Source organism: Astatotilapia calliptera, chromosome 22, assembly GCF_964374335.1.
Source record: "Astatotilapia calliptera chromosome 22, fAstCal68.1, whole genome shotgun sequence".
NCBI classification, from domain to species: domain Eukaryota; kingdom Metazoa; phylum Chordata; class Actinopteri; order Cichliformes; family Cichlidae; genus Astatotilapia; species Astatotilapia calliptera.
Genome location: NC_137442.1, coordinates 15,875,674 through 15,901,938, shown reverse-complemented (window position 1 = coordinate 15,901,938; position 26,265 = coordinate 15,875,674). Strand labels below are relative to the sequence as shown.

General features: G+C 38.9%; 1 long non-coding RNA gene across 1 annotated transcript; it reads right to left on the bottom strand.

Moving 5' to 3' along the window:
* Positions 1-2,315: 2,315 nt before the first annotated feature.
* On the bottom strand, positions 2,316-25,920 carry LOC145423797 (uncharacterized). The gene is made up of 3 exons (XR_013904839.1): positions 25,252-25,920; positions 8,397-8,474; positions 2,316-4,445 (listed from the first exon to the last, which is right to left on the bottom strand). It is a non-coding gene; the product is annotated as an uncharacterized LOC145423797 (long non-coding RNA).
* Between the last annotated feature and the right edge of the window lie 345 nt (positions 25,921-26,265).

Sequence of the window (26,265 nt, the reverse complement as noted above, 5' to 3'; positions counted from 1 at the left end):
CGTTTTGTTCAACACAATGAAATAAAGTAACCTAAAGAGGGACACTTTTCTCCGTGAGGTTCAAATGTTTACTTGCTTACCTGTTGAACTCTCCTTTGCCAGCGGAGGTGCAAACAGAGGCATAGGGCCATTTTCATTGGGATCAAGTACAAATTTTTGCGCCTGCATCTGTTTCATAATTGTGTGGATTAAAATGAATGCACTGGCGCCAAAGTGGAGAGCAGTGCAGGGTGGTGTTTATATATTTGGAGCCTGATTTTTTGGTTGGCTTGTGCATTTTTTAATAATATTTAATTGGAATTTCCACCACCTCAGAGAATCTCTTCAAACACTGTTGGTAACCTAACAGATTAATTTGTTTATCAGAATATGAACTCAATTTTCGATGATTTTCTGCTGGAGTTGTAACTCACACAAATTGCATGTTTACACAGTTGTTTGGAGTATTCACTTTACTACAGACAAATATAGTCCACTTAGGCGCAATGTAGTAAAAACAAGATTGTTATTTCCATCTGCAGTAGTTTATATTTAGCTGGATGGCTCTGTTCTGGGACCTCCTTGCCATTCTACGCACATATTTACAAAGCTGGATGCAGCGAGAGCAGCAGAAAGATCTCCTGGTCCGTAACAGAGCAGATGTGACACTCATTAAGACAGATTCAAGACTGAAATGAGTGGTTCTGGTGGATGTGGGTTGCAAAGTGGCTTGCTAATGCCACAGGCGGTGAAATCAGCTGTAATCAGCTGGGCTGTGCTTGACCTTGTGGCCAGCCCGTACTATCCTCAATTTGATTGGCTGCAATAAAAAACATTGTTCATTGTATAATGTTACTGAAGTTGTAACACTGTAACAATTTTTTTCTCATCACGAAGGATAAAGAATTTCAATTACAATTAGAAACAAATGATGCACAAAATAAAGTAAGCTGATTGTCCATAGCTTGACCACCATCACCTAAAAAACACATCATCACTACAGCTGTTGTCATATTAGCCCTTTTATTAACGCATGCAGACCCACTCGAGCTCCTCCTCCTGATCCTCTTGCCACTTTGTAATTTATATAGCACCAACAACAGCTGCCTCAAGGTGCTTTGTATTGTGAGGTAAGACCCTACAATAACACAGAGAAAACCCCAACAATCATATGTCCACCTATGACCAGGTCATTGGCAGCCGTGGGAAGAAAAAATTCCCTTTTAAGAGGAAGAAACCTCAGGAAGAAACAGGCCTAGACAGGGGCAGCCATCTGGTTGGAGGTGAAGACAGGGAGAAAACATTTCCACCAGAACTAAAACTGAACCAAAATGAAGCAGTCACACATGAACTTGTATTCAGTGTAACAGGCCCGAAGAATCCCCGTATTCTTTGATATAGCACCTACTGCTGCACTGCTACTGACTGTTAAAAAAGGAGTTTCCCAAAGGTAGAAAAGAAAAAGGCATCAAATGATGATGATAGTTCAGACCACTTCTAGACAACAGAAAAGGCGATTCTGCTCTCAGTCTATTAGCTCAAGATGAACCTGCCTTCGCCTTTAAGGCAAGCGAGAAAGGTTCAGAATTTCAATATTAGATTTTCGTCTGTGAGGGATTCTTTTTAAATAGCTTTATAGATGGAGCAGAAGTCTCTACATTCTTCTGCCTGCTTTTCAGCTAAGCCATCAAAAGCTTTTAATGTATATGTACCATGTTTACAGTTGCAGAGTATTGTGGTTAGTGTTTTCTGGTTTTTATTTCCTGTGATCCTGGCATATAGCTCAAAATAAGCCTCAGCATTGTTGTCAGAAAGATGTGATTCTTGTATTACACGCACTTTGTCCTTCAAACAACCTCGCTGTGGGTTTTTCTCGGATTTACGGAACTTTTGAAGATGGACGCCTTTCTGTTTCACTGCTTCAGCAATGCCGGAGAGACACACGCTGGATAACAGTTACGCACAGCGGTACTGGGAGGAGTAGTGTCACAGAAAAGTTCTGCCACCCATTTTTAACAATATTACAGTCACAATCAGCACAGGTAGTGGGTCATTCAGTATCACCTATGATTAATAAAGGTACATTTGTCAGACATAATGTACAGAATGGTGAACATTAAATATAACTTCCTATTGTTGGCCTCTGAACATAAGGTGGCAAGAACTGCTTTTAAACAGCTTATAGGTGGGGACAATGTTGGAGTAACAGTGCCCTCCATTGTGAAACACTTAAAACAACAAAGATCAGCTGGCAAAAAAAAAGACTAGTTACTTAGCAACAGCAACGAAACAGGATGGTGCACTCTGTCACGGCTTTGTCAAAAAGTTGTTCATGGTTGTTTTTTTCTGTATTTCTTTTCTTCTTCTTCTTCTTTTTTTACTGTGTATTATACCCACCAGAGCTTTAACAATGCACACCTGCTGCTCTGAAGTTACAGCAGCTCTGCGGAAATGTCTCACTCTGCCCACACGCTTTTCCTGCAAATATCCCTGCTGACGAATGGCTCTGTTTCCCAGTGATAGAGGTCATCCCATTTAACCACTCACTGCTCCGAGGGACAACACCAGTGACTTAAATGTCATTGGCAGTCATCCTTTGGGGAGACTTTAGCCCCTCATCACATCCAGGTAAATGTAAGGCTTGATTGGCTTAATGTCAGTAGCTGTATTTAATTGCTCATTATAAAATATTTAGTGATAATGACTCCCTGTTAGCTATTAATGATGATAAAGAGCCAATCAAAAGGTATTAGCACTGTAATATCTCTAAAAATGGGTTAGATGGTAATAAGGCTGATTGGTGGGAACCAACAAGTTATACATGATATATTCTACCTGCTTAAAAAGGATCTGTGCTCACACAGTACCAAAAACCTTAATGATGGTCACTTCCCGTGTTTGGTTCACAAGAGAAACCTGAGGCTAAAGTCGAGGCACGAGGTCATATGGTGACCAGCGGGCAAGAGACCACGACCAACAGCTGGCTAACACCTGGAGGTCCTGCTCAGGTATCTCTGAGCAAGACACTTCATCCCTCCTGAACGCTACAGTGCAACTCACCTTTTGCCCAAAATGTAACTGTTGTTCATATGTTGCTTTTTATGTTGGATTCAGTCAGTTTTAATTCCAGCGAGACTGTGATTTCAGCCTAAAGTAGGTGTGACATTTTCCAGCGTCTCTCTACCCTCTTTCTTCACTTTTTCGATTTCTCTGCCCCCACTTCTTAGTTCCTTTTGTGTCTGTATGTTAGTAATTATTAGTTAGAGGTTCAAATATTCCACTCTCACACACACATGCATGCCCACGCACAGCCGCACACACACACGGACCCATGCCCAGAGAATATTGGTTTTTATGTTAAAGTATGTGTCTCCAGCCACGGACTGAAGCCAAGTGAAGGAAGACATGACAAACGACTTTGGCATTTAACATGACAGACGCCCTCTCTCTCTGTCTCCCTCTTTCCGTCTTTGTGTGCGCGCGTGTGTGTGTGTGTGTGTTGTAAGTATGAATCTATAACAGTAGCAAATGTTAAAAAAAAATCCAGAAAAAGAAAATCAAACATTCTCAATGAGGTCAATGATTAAAGTCTGTAGTCACTTATGTAACCATATGCAGAGTGATTGCATAACTTGTGTCACCTAAAAATAAATTGTAGTGGTAATTGTGTTTTTTCATTTGTGTGCTATTTTAATTAAGATCAAATCTGGTGCTTGTGTAGAGGAGTGTTTACACCCTACTGTGTTTACTTCATTTGAGGTCCTAAACAATCACTATCATAGCTCCCCTGATGAAAGCATACAGCCGTAGCATGTTACTGAGTTGCTACACTGCAAACATTGGATTATACTTTGTTTTGTTTCGTAATTTTATAGCTAACGGCTTGAAACAGTAATGGGATTTTCGTTCCACTGTAAACTCAGCCCTGTTCAACTCAAACTGATGATAAGCCAAGGTAACTGACTGACCACAGTTACACATGCACATGGAGTCACCCATGGACAGTTAGCAGGTTTCATATTTCATATTTGTGATTACAGCAGATTTCTGTATGTGTGCCTGTGATGTATATGCTGGTGTGGGTACACAAGGAAGGCATTTCTTACCTTTGCAGACAGGTCTGTGGTCACTCCATGCTGCAAACACTTCTGCTACTCTCTGGCAGCTGATACTTTTGCTGCCCTGTAGAACATAGTCTTCTCCGCAGCTAAAGTGCACCACACTCCCAATGCTATGCAAAATGGAAAAAAAAAAATAACATAGTGTAAGAAAAAAAAGAAACACAGGTATAAAATGTTTATGCTGCAAAGATTCTGTACAGATGTGCATTTGTGCATTTCTGTTAAAAAGCAACTACGCCAGTGTTTTTCAATTGTACCTGAAGTCATTGCCATGGCGTTTTCCATTCTCTGGCTCTCCTGGGTCTGGGCAGGAGTTAGAAGCCTGTCTCACACCGCCTTCATTTACTACACAGAGAGACAGACAGGTGGAGAGCCGAGGAAACACGGTTTAGATGAAGACAGACAGAAGAAGTATTTGGTTCACTGGATTCCACGAGCAATCTTTCTCTGAAGTAAAGGTTTAGTTTTCTGACTGCTATACATTATGAAACTCATTTTTATGCTCACATAAATACACTGTAATTCGAAATTTACCATCAAATCAACATGGTACTGCTTCAATGCGCCCTCGCATCTGTCATTCCTCTGAATGACAGATGTGAGGGTGCCTTTAGTTTTAGCTTAGGAAATCTGCCTGCTTTATCACTCATTCGCTTTACAATCAGCAGTGAAAGAAAAAAAAAGTTCGACCAGGAGATAGCCTAACAGACAGGCTAGATGGTGGGGTGGGCTGTAAAGGATGACACAGCACTCCAGACACGATCTTAATTCTCTCACAGACGAGCTAATCTTGACAGTAACCCTCCAAACATCACAGAGGTAGAACAGAGACAACAGACAGGACTGCACAAACACTTTCAGACTGCAACATCAGGACAAACGTGGATCTGACAGGATGAATCTTTACTCAGTATCTCTCTTTAATTATAAGACTGCTGTTGTACTGTTTTTCTTCTGTTTTTTTAATCATTTTCCTTTTGTCTTTCGGTCTGTCCCCTTTGCCCCCATCTATGAATAAAATAACCTCATAGCAGACCGTTTAGACCTTCTTCTTTGTGCAGCAACAGTTTTACTTTTTTTAAATGAAACACTGCTGCTTTTTCTGTCCCAAAATAAGGGAGGCACCACGTGCCACAGAGCCGTTTCTGGTACATCGCAGCAAAGCAAAAAGTATTAGTAGTAATACGGTATCTTAATGAGCTGCATTCCCTGATCCTTAATGAGATCAGGGTGAGGGTAAACTTATTTAAATTACCCTTGATTTTCTCACAGTTTTTCATTCAGACCAGTGAATACAGAATTAGGCCCCTCTGAGGATTTTTGAGTTTTTTTCTTCTGCTTCTTCCCAGTCTGTCATCCTTTCGTAATGTCTAGTGTCAGCAGAATATTACTAGAGGCAGAAATCAGCCTGGTGTGCTTATTTATTTCGGCTATAGAGCAAATAAAACAGCCCGTGGTCTATTTTGATATTCAAATGCAAGGAGTGATATTCAATTTAGAGGGAATAATAGTTTAGTGTGGTATAATAATCAGTTTATTTTTAAAGCATAGAGTAGACAACAGTGCGGCACTGTTCTCTTGATTACTAATTTCATTAGGATGATTAAATTACGAGTGGAAGAACATAATTCTATTTGTGTTATTTGGATGATGAATATAATATCAAAATGATTATCTTTTTTTAACTTTGCATGTTTTGGTTTTGTATTTTATTTATGTGTATAGGTTTTGCTGCTCTAATTAGTCAGCGTCCCCCTCATCTAAAGAAAGGCTCTTTGCAATGAACACAGGTTAAAAAAAAGAAAACGTCCTGAATTTGCAAGAAATTTAAACAAGTTTTTTTTACTCAAGAACGCTTACGAAGTCAACTAGTCTCACTGTTTTGAAATTAAAACTCCCTTGCCACGTTGTTTAAGATACTTTCTGGTTTTTTTTAGTGTTCTGCACTGACTCTTGTTGTAAGACAATTGCTGGTGAAAACTGATAAAAAAACAAAAAAAACAAACTTTTCTCTTATCTTAACCCCCCCGCAAAAGCCAGACAACCCAATTAGGTGTGACAAACACTGGCCAAGTGATAATACTGCCCATTTCTGTTTTCACATAAACACCTTCCCACCCAGGCTGTCTGGGCTATCTGGCTAACATGTATGTACATGTGTAGTCTGTATCAACAAACCCAGCAGGTGGTTGGTGTGCAGCTCTGTGTGTGTGGATTTGTTAGAGTAGATACTTTGTTGCTTTGTTGGAGCGGCTAATTTGACCATCTGGACTATTAACAGTACAACAGAGGGACTGGTTACAGTATCAGTTCTGTGTACACATAGACAAACACACAAAGCCCACAAAAGTGAACCCACAAACATATACATACATGCACATATACAGAACCACATCTAAGCGCACACGCATGTGTACATGGGCACAGACTGACACACAGACAGGCTTTATGCTTCACTGACGAGTTAAACCAGTTAGAGAAGAACAAATTAGCATCTGAACCAGTCAGAGCCAGACTAATTAACATACAGTACACATTCATATGTGTAGAATCAAACCTCGACCATGGCTCTCCAACCTGTCAAGGAAACTGATGGATCCGCGATGTGCCGAGCCACCACGCTGCGCCTAGCTCAGAACATCGCCTCCCCATCAGCTCATACAGTATTTAAGGCAATTACACACAAACATACAATCACATAAACGCAAGCAAATAAGGAAAACGAGCAAAAAAAAATCTGTGATCTTTAAAAATTCATAATTATCACTCATGCAAACGAATTAACAAGAAGCAAGGCCATCATCTTGGTGTTTTTGCACGTACGGTATTAGTCTCTCGCTCTCGTATTAACACTTATGTGCACTTATCTTCTCATGTCCTTATAGTGTGCAAAAAAATGCATGACTTTGAACCTTCATCTGCATATTTGTGAGTCCATGCGGGGTGTTTAGACTAGGTGGCAAACATAAAAGTATATAACCATCAACACCATTATAGCACACAGATAACTAACCTTCAAAGAGTTGCATAATGTCTGTGCGTACGTGTGTGATGTGAGATGACCGAATAGAGACGCTATAGTAAAGAAGTGTGAAAGAAAGTTGGACTTACATAAGAAATAAATCTATGTATTAAGTTAAATGTTGAAAAGTGAGCTCTATTTGCTGGTAATAGCTCTGCTTTTTGTGCATATTCATAGAATGTTGAAAGTTATAATTGTAGAGAAAAATGTAATCATGTAGCCAAATCGGTATTACAGTGGATGAAATGACAAAGGAACCATAGTTCCCTTTGGGATGCTTACTGTGTTAGTTTCCAAGGTGACTTATTCTTATATGTGGGTATTTCAAGTCAGAAGGAACTGTGGTTGCCCACCAAACAAGTGCACTACATTAACAGGGAAGCTCTTATACTTATTATGAGTGCATCCTTGTTATTTTAGAAAGGTTCTAGATATAGACTGCAATATGTAATGGCAGTTTACCTTTCTACCAAATCATCACACATCATGACATAATATATTTTATAAAGTGCAGAAATACATGAAATTGTCTTGGGAGATTTTTTATAAACCCAACAATGGGCTTGAGACCTCAATGATTCATTTATAAAGGTTTGCAGGCTGTGAGAGAAGAGAAGAGAAGAGAAGAGAAGAAGAAGAGAAGAGAAGAGAAGAGAAGAGAAGAGCAGAGAAGAAGAAGAGAAGAGAAGAGAAGAGAAGAGAAGAGAAGAAGAAGAGGAAGAGAAGAGAAGAGAAGAGAAGAGAAGAAGAAGAGAAGGCAGGAGTGGGCGGTAAACAATATTAACTACAGCTGATTCACATTCCTTGAGCCTAAAGCAAGACCAAAACAAACCATGATTAAACTTATCAGAACAAGCAATGATTAACTATATCAAAGCAAGCAATGAAGAAGTGGGACAGCATGACCAAAATGCATATACAAAATATCAAACAACAAAAACACGCAGCAGTCACAAAAGCATGGCTCTCGTAAAGGCTTTCCAACACATTTGTGAGTTTAAAAAGATCTCATTTTCACATCAGGGGTCAATTTCAGCATTATGCTTTTGTAAATTGTTGCAATCAAATGTCATTTAATAAATAAGAAACACCATTAATTTTGTATTACGAATAATAAGAAGCACAAATGTGTTGAACATAATAGCCCTTATTAAGAGACAAACTTAACAAAAGTAAAACCAAATTAAAAAACAAACATAAAAAAGCCAGTCCAAGCTAACCAAGCCATTGCAAGTTAGTTCATTAGCCAAAGGGACATTAAGATGTGAACTCACATATTGAAAACTTGTTGGTGGAGTCTTTGCCAGGGAATAATTTAACGCCCCGCGATTTAAAATCTACTGATCGCTTCACTGCAGAGGAGAACAGAAAACAGAAAAGAGAAGGAAAATCAGAACAGATTGGATAAAGTGGGGGAAAAAAAATTTGACCTAAAAAAGGATTTTTTTCTTTCTTTTAAATGGCAGATTCTTCTCCCTCACAAAACTGAGAGAGAGAAGAGCAGAGCAGAAAAGAAAGTTACAAATGCAAAGTAAACTTGAAAAAATGGTGGAAACACACAGCTAAGGGGGCAAGAGAAGGCGAGAAGCCGAAAGGGGAAAGAAAGTTGGAGAAATGGGTTCAACAAAAGCACCATTCAGGATTTTTTGTTCATAAGAAGCTTAATCTTTCTCTCTCTCTCTGTCACTCAGACACACACATCAGAAGTGAGGTTGTTTTTGCCGGAAGCCCCATCATATTTTGAACAAAAGCTGGTAAAGGAAAATTGCAGCTTTAATCAAAAGGACAATGATGCAGCTCTGTAATCAAAGCATTCCGATAATGGCACGTTACAAAATAGATGGTTCCTTTAATCAGAGTAACTCCCAGACAAGAAGGAACAAACTGAGGGATCCCTGTCGGCATGAGCTCTGTTTTCTAACACTGGTGACATCATTCGATTGCAAGGTTGGCGATGTTGTGCATGTGCATTAGTACAGTTTAGAACATATGATTACAAGGTATAGATGCAAAATTAATGGGTTAATAATTGATTTTATAAAATAGTAAAAAAAAATCAAAACACTACGCTAATCTAATTTTGTTAAAATAAATGAACACATTATCAACATAAATAATGAAAACACAAATATATCTTGTCCTGAATGACAAAGTACAGTGACAAATCACTTTAATGAATGTCTGATAGAGTGGCTGACAGATATTGCTGTCATTAAGACTTGACTAATCCACTGAAGGATGACAAATGGTGAATGAGTTAATGTTCAACAATTATCCGAATGCTATACTGTACAACGATTACACATACGCACATATAGCACTGCTATTATAATAAAAGCAGTTCTATTACATCATGTGTATTTTATGTCAGCAATAACCCCAACATTATTCTCTATGTAGATACATGAACATATCATGCGTCAGTGATACATGCCTGTGTTGTCCATACTGATTAATGCTCCAGGGGTGTAATATTGTGTTACCGTACCAGTAGGTCAATTTCAAGTGCTCCAAATGATAGTGTTGTATCCACGCCAAGAGTCAAAGATATCAATCCTTATTTGCAATCAATGCTAAGCACTTACTTAATCTTAAAATATGGATAATATGGTCAATACATTCTCTAAGCTGGGTAAAAATAATACTGTATTCATGCCATTAACACATTATTACTCTAAGTCTAAACACCAGCAGACAAAAATATGGGCTAGATGAAATGGCTTAAAATAATTGTTTAACTTAAACATCTGCCACACACAGGCCTTAAGACCAGTCAGGGATCCCCATGTAACCACTGGTTGCTAGAGAAAAGTATGTAGTTGGCAACTGGTTGGCAAGAGGTTGCTGGAGGACAGACTTTTAAATTATGTATCAATATGTCAAACTGATCACGAACAAATGTCCGTTTTCCCTTAAATTTTAGAACACTTTGTGCCATAAATTCTCTCGTTAATGAGACTTCTCCAAGCAAATGATGTCTCAGAGCTGCTTAGGGCTGCATCTGTGCACCGCACATACATAAATGCAAAAACACTGACTTCACAGCAATCCACCTACACAAAGAGTTTCATTTATTATTCCTGACAGCAGATTCATAGCTGTTTAAGATGGGGGTGGGGTGGGGGGAGGGAGGGGGTTCTTGATATCTGATATAATAGCAGCTATCACTTAGATAAAAAAGCAGATTTTATAGTTTTTATTTATATAATATAATCAGCAGTGTTTTCATGAAACCCCCCATCTTCCTAATATTTCAAAGTCATTATTTTTTTTATAAATATTCTGGAACAACAGCTGTATTTTATGATGAGAGTGAAGTGAATACATTTTCCATTCCACTGCATACAGACATGACATCAAAGATTTAATGACTTTTTCTGACATTGGGTGGCTTATTTGATGCAGAAAAGTCGTATAAACAGTATAAAACACAAAAGGGATAAGAAACAATAAAAGCGCAGAGTTGGCGTTACTGCCTTCATATAAAACTGAGGTTTGAAAATGTCCTGATTGTCATAAATTAAGAACATTAACTGGCAAACTCGTGCTGCTTTTGACAACTGGGGAAGTTGCAAAACAGATCAAAGTCTTACAATCAGGCTTGAAATGCATCCTCTTCGGTTTGGCAGCCGAATATGGGAGTCTGGGCCAAAAATAGTTAAAAGTCAAATTTGTTTTTGCCTATGTAGATTCATTCAGTGTATCAAGCCCTGTTAATATGCATCATAAAACCTGTCCTGTGTGACTATGTATCAAAGTTAAATACGCCCATGTTAATATTCTAGCCTAAAAGCAGCAGCTCTACTGCAAACAACAGATGGAAGGGGCAGATGCATTTATGTAAACCATATTTATGAAGTAAAGTATTTCATATATGGAAAACTATATTCAACAAGCAAAAGCACAACCAAGAGCTCAGCTTAAGTTTCACAGCAATAAATTAGATGCTGAAGCTACATATACAAAAAAGAGAAGGAAAAAAATCAACCGAACCATGTTGTGTGGGTGTGATGTAGGCCTGATGCTTTTCAGACCCAAGTTAAAATCTTTTTTTTTTATTCCTTGAGCACAACAAAAATAAATACGAAAAGCTACAGCTACCTTGTGCAGAATCCAGATCAATGAGTCACCATTTTTTTTTTTAACATTACCAGTCTGTTACCTACAACACTGTTTGTTTTTCCTACAGTAGTTCTTAAAACTGGTAGTGTGGAGCAGAGAGAGTCTCTGTGCCAATGATTCAGACAGATAGGCATCGAGCACTTTGAATTTACCAGCTTTGGACTAGATGCTCATCTCGGGTATTTTAATGTACCTGCATGGGAAAGCAAACATTTACCGTTGTCTAGACTGAAAGCTAGGATTTATAACATAGATGTATCTGTGCTTGTTTCTCTACTCAAACGTTCCCATGGTTAATGTGAGAGTGAATGAGGAATTTTAAATAAAACTCACTGAATAAAAAGTCAAATAGGAGGTGATGTAGCTGACATGTACAAATGACCAATAAATAAAAAAGACCAGGTAGGCCGAGCCTCTCAGTCTTTAGCGCCAAGGCTTTGGAATAGTCTCCAACTCCAACTACGCTTTGCTGACTCTGAGGAGTCCTTTAAAAAGCAGTGAAAATAATTTTTTTTAATAAAACTTTCTGTTTTCTTTTCTGTATCTTGCATTTGTGTTGCTATTAAGTATATTTTTAAGTTATAATATTACCCTTTGTTATTCTGTGTTGCTGTACAGAGCTTTGCGCTTGTGAAAAGCACAGCAAATAAACTTTATGGTGCAAGACAGATTGAAGTAGTACCTATTGTAATTAGAAATTGTTAGATTTAATGATGCACTTCATAAGATTTTTAAGTGCTGAATTTTCATATATGTGAAGAACATTTATTTGAATTCATATGTTTAATAACAATAGCAATTGCACAGTAAGTAAAATAGGTGGCCTGAGTGTTTGCCTGTATTAGCTGGGCACAAGGAAATAATCGAAATATTGATTTGGCAGAGTTGGTTGGTAATGCTGATTATATTCTTCTCCCTACACCTAGTTAATAATAATTTGAATATGCTCAATTAAGGAGCGTAATTAGAAGGCGTGAATAATTATCAGTACTGTAGAATTGCTATTTTGTAACCACAGATGAGCAATACTATTACATCACCAAAGTGAGTCTACGCAAACAACTGACATTAATTCAACAAAGTACATTCCTAGCTAGCCTTACAGTAATGACCCCAGTGCTAACAGCCCCTTTGATACAGGAACAGCAGAACACCAACTCAATAATGAAAGCCAGCACTGGTAAAATGCAAGCTCCCACAATAATATAAAAGATGATTAAGGAGTAGTTCATAGATTTATGAGCTCATATGATCCCCCTGAGGCCAGCAGTGTCTCTGTACTCAGTTTGACTAATGGTTCTTAAGCTAAGGCTGACAAGAAAAAGGATTTGGGGATTTATTTACACAAAAACCAAATTGTACGCTTTACATGTGCTAAATGCTCTCCTCTTCCTTGGCTGTAATTATGCAGAGCACTTAGAATTTCAAGATGTGTGCACTTGATCACGAGCAGGTTTGAGACACTGCAAGAGTCATATCAAAGGTACCATGCAGTCAACAATATCAAATATGTCAACCTCCCTGAGGGGTATACTGTTTCACTGCTAGAGTTGACTAATGTTTCTGCACCACGGGTTGACTGGAGTTTCTTTTGTACTGATTGACTTATTTTGTTGTCATAGCACTGGCTGACTGATAATGCCGTCAGTTGTTCATTAAGGGCCAATCACAGCCCTGCAGACACAGAAACTCATGAATACGTAATGAAGAGAGATGATGGGGGGATGTGATTGGTGGTCTGTGCCGTGGGGAAGGAAACAGATTGCTCGTACCTGACACGTGCATAGACAACGGGCAAACAGGCGTGCACACAAACATATGCTTAAATCTAAGCAGACGCGCAAACTGCCACGAGACATCGTCATACAACAGACAGATCTGTCAGCTTAAGCTGGACATTTGTACAAACAGGAACGCACACTGGTAAATCCAAAGAATTGCATACAGAGCAGAGGACAACAGAAATGGTGAGAATCCACACACACACATGCACACGCAGAAACCAGACGCACATTTATACTCTTAGCACACACACACAGTGACACACATATTCTCAGCCAGGTGTTGAAGGTGTAAGGTTAGGCATTAAAGCACAGAGCCGTGCAGAGAAGAATGTCAACCGAATACTTAATTAATAATTTAACACTTCAATATTTGTTAAACATCACCTATGCTTGAGGCCTTACTTTCCCTATTGGATTGGGACAGCTTTAATATAGAAAGACTGAACAAAGAATCATAAAGAGTTATAAAACAACAGCAAATAATGGAGGGGAAATGCGGGTAAAATAGCGCACATCTTGTGCTCCAACAACAAAATTAAACATTTCCAGTAAGCAAAAAGGCAATGAAGTGTATGCCTTGCCACAGTATATTGGAATTACGGTGCTGTTTCTAAGCAAGTACAGAGACACAATCTCTCTACAGCACAGTACAAACAGGAGGAGGGAGGATAGCTCAAAATTCCTCATTCACTTTACAGGCTAATCGCAAGAAACCAAATAAATAACTATGGTAGATGCACCTTTGCAGAGTTTTCTCAGATTTAATTGGAATTGAACTGGGTTACAATTACATTTCAATTCAAGAGGGATCCTGCTAAAATGGATAGCCTTTCTTTATTTTTTGTAGCAAAAAAAAACTGTCACAGGTTGGGGTTGGACTTAAAATCCCAATAAAGTGCTGAAACAGGAAGATTGTGTGACATTTTCATTATGCTGATGCAGGAGTTAAAAATGCTTTCTAAACATTAAAATTTTGGATGCAGAATCAGCCTATTGATTTAGAGGTGCTACCTAGAATTCAAACAGCCAGGGAAGGTCAAAGAGAGCAGTCACGCAAACACTCTCCCTCCGTTATGTCTTGAGGATTCATCTTCATGGATTACTCACGTTATACCTTAAACAAGCTAAACTGGCTAATTCCCCAAAACTTAGGCACAACATTTCCTGCAGACTACAAAGTGGGGTAGTCTCTTGTGTTTTGCCATGAATATAGGGGTCTTACTGTTACTGAAAGCTGCACAAGTTCAGAATTAGAGCTGATTAGAGCTTCTAAACCAAATTAACCTTCTACAGACTTTACTGTGGCATCGTGGTTTGCCTCCAACAAATATCTCTAGTCTTGGTTAGGCTTTTTCATTCGTCTCATTACTAAATAGAGCATCTCGAGGAACAAAGAAAATAAACACACCTAGCCATAGTTTGGCAGAAGTGTATGGAAAGCCAGGTTGTCTGGAAGCCTTTTTATGATTGTTTGGAATCTGTCATTACAAAAATTTGAAAATGCACCAATTAACAGTGTGATACCCTTGGACTCATAGTCAATTTTATTCTGGCAAAACAGAAAGTACCATGTGCAATGATGAAAAGAGGGGAAAGAGACTCAAATTCAGAATCGGGGCAGGTGCGAGCATGTCAAAGCAAAATTAGCAGGAACAATGAAAATTCATGTATGCAGCACATTTAGAAATGATGGTATGGTATGGACTCTCAGATCACCTTCCCCATGAATCAGACCATTTTAGTAATAATTAGCTTCGCCTCTGTTTTGTGTGTACCTACCCATTTTCCTAATATTGTGAACACATTTTCTTATATGTTTAAGATATTTTAAAACGGGAGCTACTGCAGCATTGTCAGGATCCTTCCACCCTCGCTTTCTAAAATGTTAATGCTCATTAATAAGAGTCAGGCATTACTTCTCACTGTTCAGACTGAAATTTGTACAGTAAATGGAAACCCTGGCAAGTATTCAATTCACTCGATGGCTTGCCGACGGGCTTGTGATTGGCTGACTGCCGACAACATTAAACATATGATTAACTGGATATGGATAACTTTGTGAATGACAATTAGTCTACTTGAATCTAGCTAGTTTCTATATTGTGGAAATATAATATAATAATTTGTTTCAATGGGCTAACTGAAGGGCTCCCAGGACTCTTATATGTTTTATAAGTTCTTGCTGCTGTTGGAATTTATTAAGATGAAATTATAAAATCATAAAAATGTTGAATGAGAGTAAATGTCCTGAAAATAGAGTAACTAAACAGAACTGCTTTGGCTGCAAAGCCAGTAACAATAGGTAGCCTACTTTCCTTCGTTTCCTTAATGTGTCTGTCACACTTGTCACACAGACGGCTTTTGAATGAATGAAGACAAAATACATTCACCTGTTTGTGAAGAGTGGGTGAGTCAGGAGTCTGTACTTTTTTGCTGCATTTCTTTCCTTTTCTTGCATGTCAACTCCCTTGCTTTGTATAGATTGCCTTGGAGTAGCTCGGTACTCCAAGGCAATCGTTTGAATGGATTACTGAAGCATGTAAATAAATGATCAAATGCAGCTGTACCTGGAAGCTGGATCATTTGTTTTTCTAGGAGTGAGCCAACTGCGCAGTCCCCTAGCTTAGCCTCTCAGTGGCTGAAATGGCACAAAGTCATTATGGTGCCTATTTTGCATATTAGCAAGAAATAAAGAAAACAAAATAAAAATAAAACCAATAAATAAATAAAAAGCAAAAAAACAAAACAAAAAACCTTGGCTTGTCTATGCCATGGTGAGTTGGTAGACTACATACAGGAATGTATAATAAAATTATGAAACACGTAAAGGTTGATGTAGAGGTGTGCAATGAGTGACTGCTATTATAAAACATTAATTGCACAGGTTTATTAGACAATGTTAATAACTCTGTCAGCTGGATTTTAAGCCCCGTTTGGGCCTGAAATCCTCAACACCCATGTCAACTCCCTTGCTTATACTTTTAATTTCTATAATGTGTAGAAATTAAGGAGAACTTGTGCATAAATTAGGCAGATGTACAGTTTTGAGTAATTACAGTTTAATTATTTTAGCCTGCTGAGAAAATGCAACATTTAGAAAAGACAACTTTGCAAGAAACAGGGCTCAAATTTTTCATATTTGGGTAGAGGAAGAACCTTTTAACTTAAATTCACCAAGTGGCAAGGAAATATGAAGTGGACTAATATGTTAGCTGAGTGGAGATCCATCATGTTACTAAGCCCTGTTACTGTGGTACAGTCCAAACTAGTCCCTGCTGGTCATTCATTCATTACATTATATTGTGCAGTAATAAGTTTTAGATGACAAGACCATTTGCTTTACAGTAAGTTAACACCATGACTTTTCCCAGCTTTTCTTTCAAATTGCAATCAAGTACAAAACTTAGATGTTAGAAATTAAAGGGCAGCATTGTCATCGTTATTGTTATGTAAATATAGAACTTGTTAGACTTAACACTTTATGTCTATAGACATGTAAAAAGGTAGAACTAGCTGCTGTCTTTGACAAACTCTTTGAGCACTGTCTTAACTAAGCAGTTATTATAAGCTCCATATTTTTGTATTTGATGCATTTGTTTGTGGCTGACTGACTGTACCTTAGTGGCTGCATTGCTGAGTAGAAATATGACTCACAGGTTGACTGAAACCATATGTGGCATCTGGCTCACAAGATGCCCCCATTTTTTTTTTTTACCTTATTATACTGTGAATGTTTTTCTTCAAAACACGTGGTCCTGAAAATTCTTAAAGTTAATCTATTTAAAGCCTAAATTCCCTGTAACACTGTTTGGTTGTTGCAGTTTCTCTTTGGCCACTGACAACTGAGGGTTTAATTGACAACCTGATCCACTCGTTTCTAGCTTTGAGGGAGAAGAGCTGCTCATGTTCTTTTTTTATTTAACAGGGAAGATGACTTTGAACTTCCTATTTTCAGCTTTAGCCTCGGGTGTATTTCTAGGGGGTAAGAACATACTGCAATGCACTCAGTCACATCTAGAAGATGGCATGTTCAACCATAGTCACAATACATAACAGTGGAACAGCTGGGTTTCAGAAAAGTTCTTCGACTTAGTCACTAATGCAAACTTGGTTACTCTTCCTCTCAGCAGTAGTCTATTTTCAAAGAAGAAGAAAAAGAGTTCTCTTATTTATTATTTCTTGTGTGAATTTGAGCGTTTTGTTGTCGTAGAGTTGCCACAGTGGTGCAGTGGTTGGGACTGCATCAGCAATCTGGTTAAGCAAGAAGGTCTGGGAGTAGGCTATGAGACCCCTGCAATGAAGGGATGTCCAGGGATGTGAATGTTTGTCTTTGCCAGTTTCTAGGTATTGTTGTTTTTTGCTTTTTAATTAATTAAATATGCTGTATATGGGGAATAAATGAGACACTGCAAGAAGTTAATAATAACTCTACTTAAAATCTGCTTAAAAAAACTCCACCTTGATTACTTTGTTCACTGTAACTGTCTTAAGGTTTGAAACTGTAATTGCAGAATTGAGCAAATCTCCTCCCATTTTATCACCATCTATTATGGTTTCACCTCACATATTACCCACTGTCTTGAGGGTTAATTAAACACAAATACGTTTTGATTACTAAAATGTAAAATATTTGCTTGAGTCCCAAGATGACATGTGACATGACATTGGATGCACTTCCCCTCATGGGCAAAAAACTATTACATTTTATGTCGTCTTCTACAGCACAAAAGTCCTACATTTGGATTGTCCAGCATGTTTAAAACGAATGCCAAAATTGCAAATTAGTTTTCTTTATTAGGGGAACTAAATCTCTAAAGGCAGTTTGGTCCTGAGGTAAATAGCATTCACATTTACCCAGGGACGCTGTCATAGCTGAATAATTACCAAAGTTCAATTAAACATGCTAATGGATACTTAATATGCTTGTATTTAGCTGTGAAGGAGACAGTAAGGAGCACACAGATAAACCATGACATAAGCTGTTTTCACTCAGGCACTCGCAGCTATGAACTCTTCCTGATAGTACAGAATATAACTGTATGACTGAGCAGAAATTTAGACTAAATTTGGTTGGACATTACATCGTCTTTAGATTGCAAGCGAGAACAGGTGAGCTGAACTCACAGGTAGAAGGTTGATATATATCAAATATTAAAGTACTTTATTTAGTATTTCCAAATATTTCCTGCTTTGAGCTACATCACAAGGACAACTGCAAATGTGTAAATACTAAATGGAATGAAAAAAAAAAATTAAAGTAAGAACCTATAAAAAATATATATTAAAGTAAGAACCTATTAAAAAAATGCAAATTATTTTAATAGAAGTGATTTTTCCCTTTAACACGAAGACTCTCTACTGTGAGATATGTGAATTGAAATGGTTCATTCCTTTAATTTAGGTCTATCAACATAAAGCCTATGGCATGTTTCAAAACCTTGCCACTGTGAATCATTCTGAAGCATCAATTAAGCATTTAAATGGGTAATTAACTTGGTGCATTTGGTTAAGCCATGCACTGGAGCTGCAGGCTTTGCGTATCTAAATACACTAATTTATGAATGGGCTTTTCCATTGTCCAAGAAGCATGAACAAAGCGATCCACACACACACACACACACACACACACACACACACACACACACACACACACACACACACACACACACACACACACACACACACACACAATCAAGCACACATGCACTCACACGTACTTCCTCCCTCTGAAGTGGTCTACAATAGCCAGTTATGGCATTATGATATAAAATATTCTTAATTTTAATATTTATACATATTTGATATTTAGCCCCACTGTAATTCCAGACTTTTCCCCTTAAACCTCCAATTCCCCATCACTCTGTTTCTCTTCTACCTGCCAATTTGTTTTAATAACACCTCTGGATTTCCTTACTGTTTTACCATCCTCACTCTCTGACTTCCTCTTTTCTTCCTTTGTAATGTCTGTTGTTGTTGGTGCCTCTCTAACCCTTCTGCCCCTTTTCTGCAAAGTTGGATATAAATCATTAGGAGATTATTATTAATTCAGAACCTCATAATTTGACCGCAGCAGAAGGAGAATGCTTCTGTGAGCAGAGTTTCTGACCTTACAGACACACAAACATTCTGTCCAACTGGCTGGCGGCACCCAGAGCCAAATGAGGACCTCTGAGGTCTCATAGCAGCGTCTTGTAAACTAAACAAAACCCTGCAAAAGCATATTTGTTGATTAAGTCGTTTAGTGTAATGTTGAACTGCTTTCATCCTGTGTTTGCCACTACACTAAACTAACCGTGCCCAAGGGTCTCATAATGTATTCTCCAGGAGAAAAGCTGATTTTTGTAGACCTGAAAAACATCTCATTTGGAACGCTCTGCAGAGTTAAGTAAAAAGACGAAAAATATAATAGCATAAAAATATGAGTTGGTAACCACCCCAGGAGTAAATTTAACAACAGCAGAGAAAAATAAATGCAGGAAAAAACAGGAAAAAAACACTACACTATACAAGAAACAAAACAAAATTGCTGAATCAAATAATCTACAATCAATTATTGCAGTGATATACATAAATATTTTTGCAAGTACTTCCACAAGACTGTAATCCAACTGGAGGTCATCACTATTGTAGCATTGCCAATCGTTGCCTTTGGCAATGTTGCATTCTCAATATTGGCCTATCTTCATTATCTAGTGAATATAGGCCAGCAAAATAAATTAACATACAAAGTCAATAATGTGATCAATGCTTTATCATTTCTTTCTACATGGAGAAATAATATTCTCTATTTCAAAGAAAGAAAAGCCTCATGTGGACAGCCTGTGAAGTAAATCTGCCAGTGCTTTAGGAACATTGCGTGACTTTAGGTGACTTAACAGTTTCAGCCACCCAACCCGTCCTTCTGCTAATATGTTAGAAGCAACAAAGTAATGGGTATGACTGGCAGCTGACAGAGAGTAGCCAATCAATCATAATCTTGTTAAAAAGTCCACTAATTAATCAACTCGTTTATCACACTGACACCCCTCATTAACATGTTGATTAACCTTTTCAACTAATTAGGATCAATTAAACCAATTATAGGTAAATCTCAAGTGGAGTGGTCAGGTTGTCAATCAGTCAGTCAAGTAATATGGAAAGAAAACCGATGGATAAGAATGGAAAGAGAAGAGAAGATTCAGGCAAAAGAGATGTTTTACAGAGAAAGGGGTGATAATTACTTGTACTTACTCTATTTAATACCTTGTTATACAATACTTTTATAATTTAAGAATTTTTAGTTAAATCTTAATGTCTGTTTAAATATACCATCGTCTTTTCTCTTTTTGGCATTTAACCATGTTTGAATTGTTGACTGAGAGGAGGGGCGGGGGGGTCGGGGGATAACCACGATGACCCACAGTTTGTACAAAATCACAAACATGCCCCCACCTCTGTCCCACAGTATTAACCATTTTAAAACTCAAATACAAGCCACATTTGCAGTAAAGTATCATCTGGGGTCATATGCAACTTAATGAGCTCATCATACCCACAGATTGTGGATTAATTGATAATTCAGTTTCACTTTACTCGGTTTAGTTGGCCAGCTGTTAGTTGGGTCTTGCAAATCTTGCAAGTGACCAATACACTACATCAGCCATTCCGTTCAAGTCAAAGGTGCTGCAGTCCCCTTAAAAACCAGAAACTCCCATGAGGCCCACTCAATCCTAAATTAAATCTTCACTCTAATCAAAACATAAGAGAACGTGATGGATTTTCTTTGAAAATTGCATTAAAACTGTAATAAAAACTTTCTGCACCGACTCCATTGTTCCAGCTCAGACTGTTCATTGTTACCCAAATAACAAGCCGTGGGTGACTAAGGACATCAAAGCCCTCCTCAACAACAAGAAGAGGGCTTTCAGAGGGGGCAACAAAGAGGAGGTGAGGAAGGTCCAGGTGTTACTAAAGGACAAGATCAGAGAGGCTAAGGACAATTACAGGAGGAAGCTGGAGTGGAAACTCCAGCAGAACAGCATGAGAGAGGTGTGGAGGGGCATGAAGACCATCACTGGATTCAGGCCAACCAACAGCAGGGGAGCTGAGGGAAGTGAGAATAGAGCCGACGAGTTGAATCTGTTTTTCAATAGATTCGACACCACAGTGTCTGCTCCCACCCCCACAACCTCACCTGCAGTCAGCCTGGAATCCAGAGCCACACCACTGTGCCAGCCTCTCTCTTCACATGTTGCCTCCTGTGAGATTCCTGACACCCCTCCCCCACCCATCACCTTCACTCAATACCAGGTTGAGATGCAAATGAGGAGACTTCACTCAGGCAAGTCTGCTGGACCAGACGGAGTGAGTCCCCTTGTCCTCAAGGCCTGTGCCCCCCAGCTGTGTGGAGTCTTTCATAAACTGTTTATGCTGAGTCTGAGTCTGCAGAGGGTCCCGGTGATGTGGAAGACATCATGCCTCGTCCCTGTACCAAAGACGCCTCGTCCCAGTGGCCCCCAGGATTACAGGCCCGTGGCACTGACCTCCCACATCATGAAGACCCTGGAAAGGCTCATCCTGGACCAGCTGCGACCCATAGTAAGACCACATCTGGATCCCCTTCAGTTCGCTTATCAGCCTCGTCTCGGAACAGAGGACGCCATCATCTACCTGCTCAATCGTGTCTACACCCATCTGGACCAGCCGGCGAGCACTGTAAGGGTCATGTTTTTTGACTTTTCCAGTGCTTTCAACACCATCAGGCCGACCCTCCTGGGTGATAAGTTAGCAGCGATGCAGGTGGATGCTTCTCTGGTGTCCTGGATTGTTGATTACCTGACAGGAAGACCACAATATGTACGTCTCCCACAGTGTGTGTCTGACAAGGTGATTAGCAACACAGGGGCACCACAGGGGACTGTCCTCTCCCCCTTCCTCTTCACCCTCTACACCACAGACTTCAGCCACTGCACAGAGACCTGCCATCTTCAGAAGTTTTCTGATGACTCTGCGGTGGTTGGATGCATCAGCAGGGATGATGAGACAGAGTACCGGGCTGTGGTCGACTCCTTTGTCACGTGGTGTGAGCAGAATCATCTGCAGCTCAACGTGGCAAAGACCAAGGAACTGATCGTGGACTTCAGGAAGACCAGGAAACACTTGACCCCTGTTTCAATCCAGGGGGTCAGTGTTGACATTGTGGAGGACTATAAATACCTTGGAGTTCACATTGACAATAAACTGGACTGGGCTAAAAACACCACAGCACTTTACAGGAAGGGCCAGAGTCGTCTCTATTTTTTGAGGCGACTGAGGTCCTTCAACATCTGCCAGAAAATGCTGAGGATTTTCTATGAGTCTGTTGTGGCCAGTGCGATCCTCTATGCTGTTGCATGCTGGGGGAGCAGGCTGAGGGTCGCAGATGCCAACAGACTTAATAAACTGATCCGTAAGGCCAGCAATGTTGTGGGGATGGAGCTGGACTCCCTCAAGGTGGTGTCGGAGAGGCGGATGCTGTCCAAGATAAAGACAATGTTGGATAACACCTCCCACCCACTCCATGACATGTTGGTCAGTCACAGGAGCTCGTTCAGTGAGAGACTGAGATTACCGAAAAGCACCACTGAACGACACAGGAAATCATTCCTGCCTGTGGCCATCTCCCTGTACAACGCATCCACTTAACACACTGTTTGCTGCTACAGCTACACATGTTTCTTTTCCAAATATTTATTTATAAGTGACTTATGTATGTATGTATGTATGTATATATATGTATATATTGTACTATTCTTAGTTAGCGTATTGTCTGTCTTGTCTTAATGTTGGTTTAAAATGGAGCACTGTAACAAAAAATAATTTCCCCCAGGGATCAATAAAGTATTCTGATTCTGATTCTGATTAATAATGTAATAATAACTTCATAATGAGCAATAGTAATGTGTAGTAACAAAATATCCACCTATTATAAATGTTACTACATTTTTTATATAAATAAATAATGTATACAAATATGTCACTTAAAATAGATGTGAGTAATTTCAAACTGAACTACTTACTTAATTACTGCGACACAGCTGCAGTACTGTTACAGCCCACCAGGGGGCCCCATCCCACACTTTGGGAATCACTGCACTACAAAATTCATGCGGTTGTCAGAAATTTAAAAACATTTGTTTTCTTAGATTTAATGTCCAAAAGTAAAGTAGTAAATTATTCACTCCCTTGGCATTAAAAGCTAAAATGAATTACGATCCTATATTAATTTTGAAGAAAACACAGTAAAATCCATTCAGCAGCCACCTGTATGCACAGACATGCATCTATTTTATATTAATCATGCTTTGAGCTGATTTGATTAATGTAACATTACAACCTTTTAACCAAGAGTGCTACACTGCCCATGTGGAAAAGAAATAGTAAAAACATATATGATTTACTCATGAAAATGGCCACTTTCATGAGTAAATCATATATAAATCATATAAGGCTTACATGATTTACTCATGAAAGTGGCCACTTTCTCATTACTTTCATATATTTTTTTAGTAAGTATCCAAAACATACAAGTTTCATTATATAATTTTTCAAGGGATCTTATATCTGTTTTCACTCTTGTATGCTTTTCATACTAGTTTCACACAAGACAGATACAAACTTTATAAGATTTATATATATCTTTTCCATATGGGTGGGCTGGCTTATGCCACTCTCCAAACACTTTGCTAAACGTCATGCCAGGAAGCGTGCACAGGGAGAGCAGAACAAACTCTACATTATCCAAAGACAGACAAATACTCGTTCAAAATCATTCAGAAGGTCACCGGGCTGCTATTCGGAGAAACTGCTGTGTTTATCACGGTGTCTGAAAAAAACACAGTTGACTGTGGAAAAATGGTGACAAAAATGGTGGGAGGGGAGCGAGGCAGACACATTCGCATTGTGTCATTGAGTGCGTACGAGTGTGTCAATTCAGACACATGCTGATTTTTTTTTTTGTTACTTCTCGCGGCATGATCATAAACACAGTTTCTCCTCTACAAACAAACTCTACAAACACGATCCAGTTAGTATACGGAGCAAGCGCTACTCCTGAGAGCTGGCATTTTGGTTAGGCGCACACCTTCTCTTTTCTTGCCTGAGTGTGCTTGGTATTTTGGGGGCTTGTTCTCAACTTGTGCTGAGGAAAGACGCGAGTAGGCAGTGTGTCAGTAATAATCCGGTGTCAAGCATGACCAAGATTTATGCGTGTGCTGGCTGCCCACTCAGATCAGGGCAATGACGCACGGACAAACTATAATGCCACCGTGCGATTAGCTTAAAGTAGTTAAACTTTGCACATAAAACATGTAAATACAACAAAATATGTAAATATCACAAAATATAATTACGTTTCTCAACATTATGGTTGAAATGCATTATTATTAAATTGAAACCAAACTGAAACAAGTACTGTTTTGTAATTGTACCACATGTGCACAAAAAAAAAAGATAAAATACCAAAGTCTGTGTATCTTTTGATGTCGAATGGACTCTTTTGAAAACGGACTAGCAATTTGAATGCACAAAACACCTTTTTTTTTTTTTTTGTAAAAGTAGTAGAGGCAATCCAAGACTACAACAGAAGGCTGGAAAGTAAGGAAAGCAATTTTACATTTAGAAAAAGAAAAGAAAAAACACTATCTCCTCCAACCTATGTGTGCAGTTGTTCCACACATTCGACTCTCATTATCACTGTTGGGGGACATGGACTATGCCAAATGAATTTCCAAGTGCTTTCCACCAGTTAGGGTTTTTGTGTCAAAGAAATCTAGCTGTGCACTTATCTTGAATAGTTACCCAAGAGGGGAAAAAACAGAAAAGAGCAAGCGATACAGGGAAGAGTGAGAGAAAGGCAGTAAGATTGAGACAGTGAGAGAAAATGTGACAGAGAAAAGGCGAGACGTTTGGAGTCAACAAACGTAATTAGAGGGAATCTGAGGGAGGGATGATGGGGACCAACTGTCAGAGAGAAACACAAACACAAAAATGCCAAAAAAAAAAAAAAGGCAAAAGAGGCCAAATCAGAACCTTGAAAATAGCTGTTATTAAAGGCAGAGATATGCACACACTGTACATCCTATTTCATTTTTCAGAAATGAACACGCTGTGCATATACTGTATCTCCATGTGCGTGCGTGTGTGCGTGCAAGCGTGCATTTAAATAATCATCTCCGTGAAGATAATCAGATTTCACCCGTCTTACCTTGATAATGTGCGCTGAATCCACGGTAACGGTGGTTGCCATCAGTCACGAAATGCAGCCGAAGCCAGTTTTTGTTGCTGACGATAGGAGAAGGGACGTTAGTGCCCGACAACCTAAAAAGGAAGACAGAATGAAAATGCTTAATGAAATAAAACATGGATCCATACAAAGACACATTTATAATACCTTAGCCTTCACCTAATCCTATAATACACAGAATGATTGTATGACTGAAATTTAAATGGTCATTTTTTTAGGGAAGAAGTGCAGACACGTGCTTAGCAGTGCATGCACTCTACACAGGAGTTGACTAGGATCAAACCTCTAAGCCTGCGGTCAGTGGAAAACCCACTTTATCACCTGAGCCACGCCTGCTATAGGTTAAACACCATGCTTCACCTGGTTTAGCTTTGTGCCCCCATATTTTGCTGCAGTATAACTGTAATACCAGTGCTTGGCTTTAAGAAAAGGACAAATGTCTGGCCACAGCTGTAGGGTACGAAACCTAATATTTGCCAAGTCTAGTCCACTGTTGGAGCGGATTTGAAAACACAGCCCTTCTCCTCCCCATTCTCCCGGCACGAACACCAAACACAGCTTATGCAGAAGATCAGATCAGCTTGATGCTGGACTTAGTGAGCTTTATACTCGCTCATCTGAAAGAACCTGTAATTGTCTACAGTCCCCTGGAAAAACCTGGAAACAGAGCATACCTGAGACACAGAGATCACTGTGATTTCTGTTTAGTCCAATAACACGAATAGATTACTGCTTCCACCGGCTTTCTTTTCTTTTCTTTTTCTGTAAATGCATGCATATATTTGCTGCATTTATCTGATACTGATTATGGCAATTAGTGGAAATGTAGCGTTATGTTGCTATTCAGTGAGTTTAAACACAATAAACTTGGGCGGATGACACATTATTGGAATTGGCACTCTACATCAAAGCTTTACAACTTCTCATTTTGTTAAAGAAAGACCATTAAGATCTTAAGAATAAAGCTTTTAAGAT